Source organism: Tachyglossus aculeatus, chromosome 4 (assembly GCF_015852505.1).
Source record: "Tachyglossus aculeatus isolate mTacAcu1 chromosome 4, mTacAcu1.pri, whole genome shotgun sequence".
In the NCBI taxonomy this organism is placed as follows: Eukaryota; Metazoa; Chordata; class Mammalia; order Monotremata; family Tachyglossidae; genus Tachyglossus; species Tachyglossus aculeatus.
In genome coordinates this window covers 136,168,931-136,175,312 of record NC_052069.1, presented here as the reverse complement: position 1 = coordinate 136,175,312, position 6,382 = coordinate 136,168,931, and positions in this window count along the sequence as shown.

Below are 6,382 nucleotides of genomic sequence, written 5' to 3'. Positions count from 1 at the left end.
GGATTGAAACTGGCTCAGCATTTACAGGGAATTATATTTCAGGAACCCCCCCAACCATCTTCCCCATCCTTTGGGTGGTCATGCCCTCTGTCAGGGTGCTGGGATGCAACTGTGTGTTTGAGTCGAAAGGGCAAGGGCTGGACTGGGGAATGGGAGAAGGAGGAGGGAGGAAGGGAAAAGAACAAGGAAGAAAAGGGGTGGGGGGAGACGGGGATGGGTGGGGGTGGGGAGGGATTCTCTGGGCTGTGATGAGAGAGGGTGGCAGTGCGCGTCAGATGGATGGCAGAGGCCCAGCACTCTTGCTGCATAAAGCTCTGCCAAACCTGCATTCAGCCGCTCCATATTGCTCCCGGATACGCGCGCAGCCGACTGGCACCTTCGTGAGGGCCATATCCTGCCGGGCCTGGGAGGACTGCCTGCCTCCTGTGGGCTGGGGGGCTCGGAGTGGTCAGGGCTGGGTTCCAACCTGGACCACAACCTCCGTTTGCCGTGCCCTCCGCTCTCCCGTTGGCCCAACCCTGTCCTTGGCCTCGATCGCCATTCTGCTGGAAGGTCACCTCTTCCAGGAAGCCTTCCCGGATTGACTGCATTGAGTCCCGCGCCTTCTGAGTCCTCCAGCCTGCTCTGTGGTTGTGTCTGCCTTTGTAACTCTGGGGAGGGGCTTCTGTTAGGGCTCATGTGGAGGAGGGGTTGCCTCTGCCTTAATTTGCCGGTGGAAAGAGCCCGGGCTTGGGAGTCAGAGGATGTGGGTTCTAATCCTGGCTCCCCCACTTGTCCGCTGTGTGAATCTGGGCAGGGCACTTCACTTCTCTGGGCCTCAGTGACCTCATCTGTCAAATGGGGATTAAGACTGGGAGCCCCATCTTGGGACAACCTGATCACCTTGTATCTCCCCCAGAGCTTAGAACAGTGCTTGGCACGTAGTAAGAGTTTAACAAATACCATTATTATTATTGTCATTGTTGTAGGGTGTGTGTGTGTGATAGTTCCATCCAGAACACAGCCAGGCTTACATCTTCCTAGATCGAGGTGTCTCCCCACTTCTGGCTGCCCTCCCTGTTTCCTTCCCCTCCTCATCAAAGCTCAAAGCCACCTCCACCTGGAAGCCCTCCTCAAGTAACCCCCACCCTCTAGGCTCAATCCAGGATGTCACTCCTCCTCCCCCCTTCCTCGGGCCCCTCCTGTCCCCCTCTTCAGACCGGGAGATTTGTGGGGGTCAGTGAGAGGACACGTGTCCACGAGTGGAAGGTGGGGGTCATCTAGGGCCCCTCATGTCCCCCACCCACTCCTTCATTACACCTTTGGGGAAACCAAGTCAAGGAGCAGGGAAGTCCCCAGAATCTTGAGTATCCTATCTAAGCGGTATGGCTTAGTGAATAGAGCCCGGGCCTGAGAGTCAGAAGAACCTGGATTCTAATCCTGCCTCCGCCACTTGTCTTCCGTCTGACCTGGGGAAAGTCGCTTCACTTGTCTGGGCCTCAGTTACCTCATCTGTAAAATGGGAATTAAGACGGTGTGGGATGTGGGCCTTGTCCAACCCGATTAGCCTGCATCAACCCCAGTGCTTAGTACAGTGCCTGGCACGTAGTAAGCGCTTAGCACCGCCTAGGCAACAACTTTCTCATAAGGCTTTGCTGCCCTGATCTCAACTACCCCAATGGATCGTTCCTTTTCTAAGCCTGTTACGGGCAGGGAATGTGTCTGCTGCTTCTGCTGTATTGTACTCTCCCAAGACCTCTGCACATAGTAAGTGCTCAATAAGCAGCATGGCTCAGTGGGAAAAGCCCGGGCTTTGGAGTCAGAAGTCACGAGTTCAAACCCCGGCTCTGCCAATTGTCAGCTGTGTGACTTTGGGCAAGTCACTTCACTTGTCCGTGCCTCAGTTACCTCATTTGTAAAATGGGGACTAAGACTGTGAGCCCCATGTGGGACAACCTGATCACCTTGTAACCGCCCCAGAGCTTAGAACAGTGCTTTAAGCACTTAGTACAGTGCTCTGCGCGCAGTAAGCATTCAATAAATACGATTGAATGAATAAATACCACTGTCTGATTGGAAGGCAGAGAGCTCTCTTCTAATTGAACAGTGCTTCGCACATAGTAATCGTTTAAATGCCATCATTATTATTATTATTATTCTGGTATGTGCCAAGCATTGTACTGAACCCCGACTGTGAGCCCACTGTTGGGTGGGGACTGTCCCTATATGTTGCCAACTTGTACTTCCCAAGCACTTAGTACAGTGCTCTGCACACAGTAAGTGCTCAATAAATACAATTGAATGAATGAATGAATGAATATCTTCTAAGCAGATGGGACACAGTCCCTGTCCCACATGGAACTCACAGTCTAAGGAGGAGGAGGGAGAACAGGTATTTTATTCCCTGTTTATGAGAAAACTGAGGCATAGGGAAGTGAAGTGACTAACCCAAGGTCATACAGCACTTAAGTGGCAGAGCTGGGATTAGAACCCAATTCTGGGAAGCAGCCTGGCCTAGATATCTGTAACTTTATGTATTTGTACTGATGTCTGTCTCCAGCCCTGTAGACTGTAAGCTCATTATGTTTATTGTTTATACCGTTTATTGTTGTGTTGTACTTTCCCAAGTGTTTAGTACACAGTACTCTGCACACAGTAAGTGTTCAATAAATACGATTGAATGAATGGAAAGAGCAGGGGCCTGGGAGGTAGAAGACCTAGTTTCTAATTCTGCCTCTGCCACTTGTCCGCTATGGGACCTTGGGAGAGTCCCTTCACTTCTTCGTGCCTCCGTTCCCTCATCTGTAAAATGGGGATAAAGACTGGGAGCCTGATGTGGGACACAGACTGTCTCCAACCTGATAAGCTCATATCTACCCCAGAGCTTAACAAATACCCTAAAAAAAAAAAGATAAATCCTCTGATTCCCAAGCAAATGCTCTTCCCACTGGGCCACACTGCATCTCCACACACCCCCTCACAGAAAATGCCTGTCTCTACCCCATCCCAGCTCCTTGGATTTTCACAGGTTTCAGGCTTAATTAGGGAGTGATTACCCAGGTGTGCCCTCCTCCCCCATTATTTCTCATTAACACCTAGGGACCCTCTTGTTATCTTAACAAGCTGCGTCTGGCAGGCAGGTGGGAGTGGGGGGCTTCTCCAGGAGGGAGAGTACCTGCAGGCTTCTTCCTACCCACTCATGGAAAGTCCCAAGCCGCAGGCAAGGGCCATGGATACGTGCATATGTGTGCGTGATTGTCCTTGGGGATATGTGTTGTGTGTGCATGGCTGGGTCCCCGTGGATGTATGTGTTCGCCTGTGGCCTCGTGTGCGGGCGATTGTGTGTGCATTTGGTTGTGTGTGCTTGCATGGCCATAGGCACTGGCTCCACGTGTGTGAGGAAAACCAGGGTCTCTAGGGTCCCCAACTGAGGACCCTGGGCTGACCGACACTTACAGCCGTCTAGACTGTGAACCTGTTGTTGGTTAGGGACCGTCTCTATATGTTGCTGACTTGTACATCCCAAGTGCTTAATACAGTGCTCTGCGCACAGTAAGTGTTCAATAAATACGATTGAATGCATGAAAGAAGAAGAATAATTATGGTATTTGTTTAACACTTATTACGTGCCAGGGACGGTTCTAAGCACTGGGGTAGGTACAAGTTAAATGGGTCGGACACAGTCCCTGTTCCACGTAGGGCTCACAGTCTTAATCCCCATTTTACAGATGAGGCCCAGAGAGGTGAAGTGACTTGGCCCAAGGTCACCCAGCAGATAAGTGGCGGAGCTGGGATTAGAACCCATGACCTTGTGAATTCCAGGTCTGTGCTCTTTCCAGTAGGCCAAGCTGCTTGTCCTGGCTCTCCATCCATATCCAGGAACTTCCCAACAACTGAAAAAGCAGCGTGGCCTAGTGGATAGAGCCCGGGCCTAGGAGTCAGAGGATCTGGGTTCTAATCCTAGTTCTGCCACTTGTCTGCTAGGTGACTTTGAGACATAGCATGGCATATTGGATAGATCAGGGGCCTGAGAGTCAGAAGGTCATAATAATAATAATAATAATGCTGGTATTTGTTAAACGCTTACTATGAGCCAAGCACTATTCTAAGCGCTGGAGTAGATACAAGGTAATTAGGTTGTCCCACATGGGGCTCACAATCTTAATCCCCATTTTACAGATGTGCTAACTGAGGCACAGAGAAGTTAAGTGACCTGCACAAAGTCACACAGCTGACAAGTGGCGGGGCTCGGATTAGAGCCCACGATCTCTGACTCCCAAGCCTATACTCTTTCCGCTAAACCACACTGTCATGGATTCTAATCCTGACTCCACCACTGTCTACTGTGTGACCTTCTGTGTGAAGCAAGTAACTTCACTTCTCTGTGCCTCAGTTACCTCATCGGTAAAACAGGGATTGAGACTGGAACAGGGACTGTGTCCAACATGATTTTCTTATAGCCACCCCAGTGCTCGTATGGTGCCTGGCACATAGTAAACACTTAACAAATGCTGCTATTATTATTATTAAGTCACTTATTTTCTCTGGGCCTCAGTTTCTTCATCTGTAAAATGGGGAATAAAACCTGTTCTCCCACCTACTTAAATTGTGAGTCCCTTGTGGGTCAACTACTGAGTCCAGCCTGATGATCTTGTATCTGTCCCAACACTAAGTACAGTGTTTGGTGCATAGTAAGTGCTTAACAAATACCACTACAGTGGCACAAACAAAATCTTGAACTACAACAAGGGCAGCTGAAATCAATCAATCGTGCTTATTGAGCGCTCGCTGTGTGCCGAGCACTGTACTAAGAGTTTGGGAGAGTACAACATAACAAGAGTCGGTAGACACGTTCCCTGTCCAAAATGAGCTTATAGTCTAGAGGGTGATGCAGACATTAATAAAAGGAAATAAATTATGGGGCTGAGGGGGAAGTGAATAAAATGCGCAACTCTAAGTACAAGGGTTACACATAAGGGAGTGGGAGAAAAGGGTATGAGGGTTTAGCTGGGAAGGACTTCTTGGAGGAAATGTACTTTTAATACGGTCTTGAAGGAGGGGAGCATAATTGTCCGTCAGATGTGAGTAGGGAGGATGTTCTAAGGCAGAGGCAGGGAGTAGGCTGGGGTCGGCAGTGAGACAGGTGAGATGGAGGCCCAGTGAGAAGATTAGCACCAGAGGAGCGAAGTGTGTGAGCTGGGGTGGAGAAGGAGAGAAGCCAGGTGAGGTAGGAGGGGGCAGGGTGATTGCGGTTCCCAGCTCTCTTCTCCTCCATAATTATGGTATTTGGTAAGTGCTTACTATGTGTCAGGCACTGTACTAAGCGCTGGGGTGGATGCAAGCAAATCGGGTTGGACGCAGTCGCCATCCCACGTGGGGCTCCCAGCCTTCATCCCCATTTTCCAGAGAAGGTAATGGAGGCCCAGAGGAGTGAAGTGAATTGTCGAAGGTCACACAGCAGACAAGCGGCTGCTCCCGGGCCAGTGCTCTATCCAGGGCACCATGCTGCTTCTCTATCCCCCTTTCCTCCAACTCTTCAGCCACATTGATTCATTCATTCAATCGTATTTATTGAGCACTTACTGTGTGCAGAGCACTGTGCTAAGCGCTTGGGAAGTACAGGTTGGCAACACATGCCTCCGAGTCCAAAAGAAATGTCAACTTGTGCTTCTCAAGCGCTTAGTACAGTGCTCTGCACACAGTAAGCTCTCAGTAAATACGATTGAATGAATGAATAAAAGGAAATAAATCACTTGTTTGTACATAAGTGCCGTGGGGCTGGGGGGGAAGTGAATAAAAGGCGCAACTCTAAGTACGAGGGTTACACATAAGGGAGTGGGAGAAAAGGTTATGAGAAAAGGGAGGTTGTGGAGTTAACTGAAGTCAGGCAGCAGTCTTCCCACTGGTAAGACTTCCCTACATGGTAATAATATTAATAATGGTATTTGTTAAGTGCTTACTATGTTTCAGGCACTGTACTAAGCCCCAGGGTGGATAATGATGTTGGTATTTAAGTGCTTACATGTTTCAGGCACTGTACTAAGCCCCGGGGTGGATAATGATGTTAGTATTTGTTAAGTTCTTACTATGTACCAAGCATTGTTCTAAGCAATGGATACAACAACATCGAGATGGACACAGTCCCTGTCCCACGTGGGGCTCGCAGCCTCAATCCCCATTTTACAGATGAGGGAACTGATACACAGAGAAGTGAACCAACTTGCCCAAGGTCACACAGCAGACAAGCGGCAAAGCCAGGATTAGAACCCACGACCTTCTGACTCCCAGGCCTGGGCTCTGTTCGCTATTCCAGGCTGCTGGTGCATTTGCTAGAGCTCAGCGGGAGCTTTAGCGAGCAGGGAGAGGGTGGATAGATCCTTGTCATCATAGAGCGTACATCCCG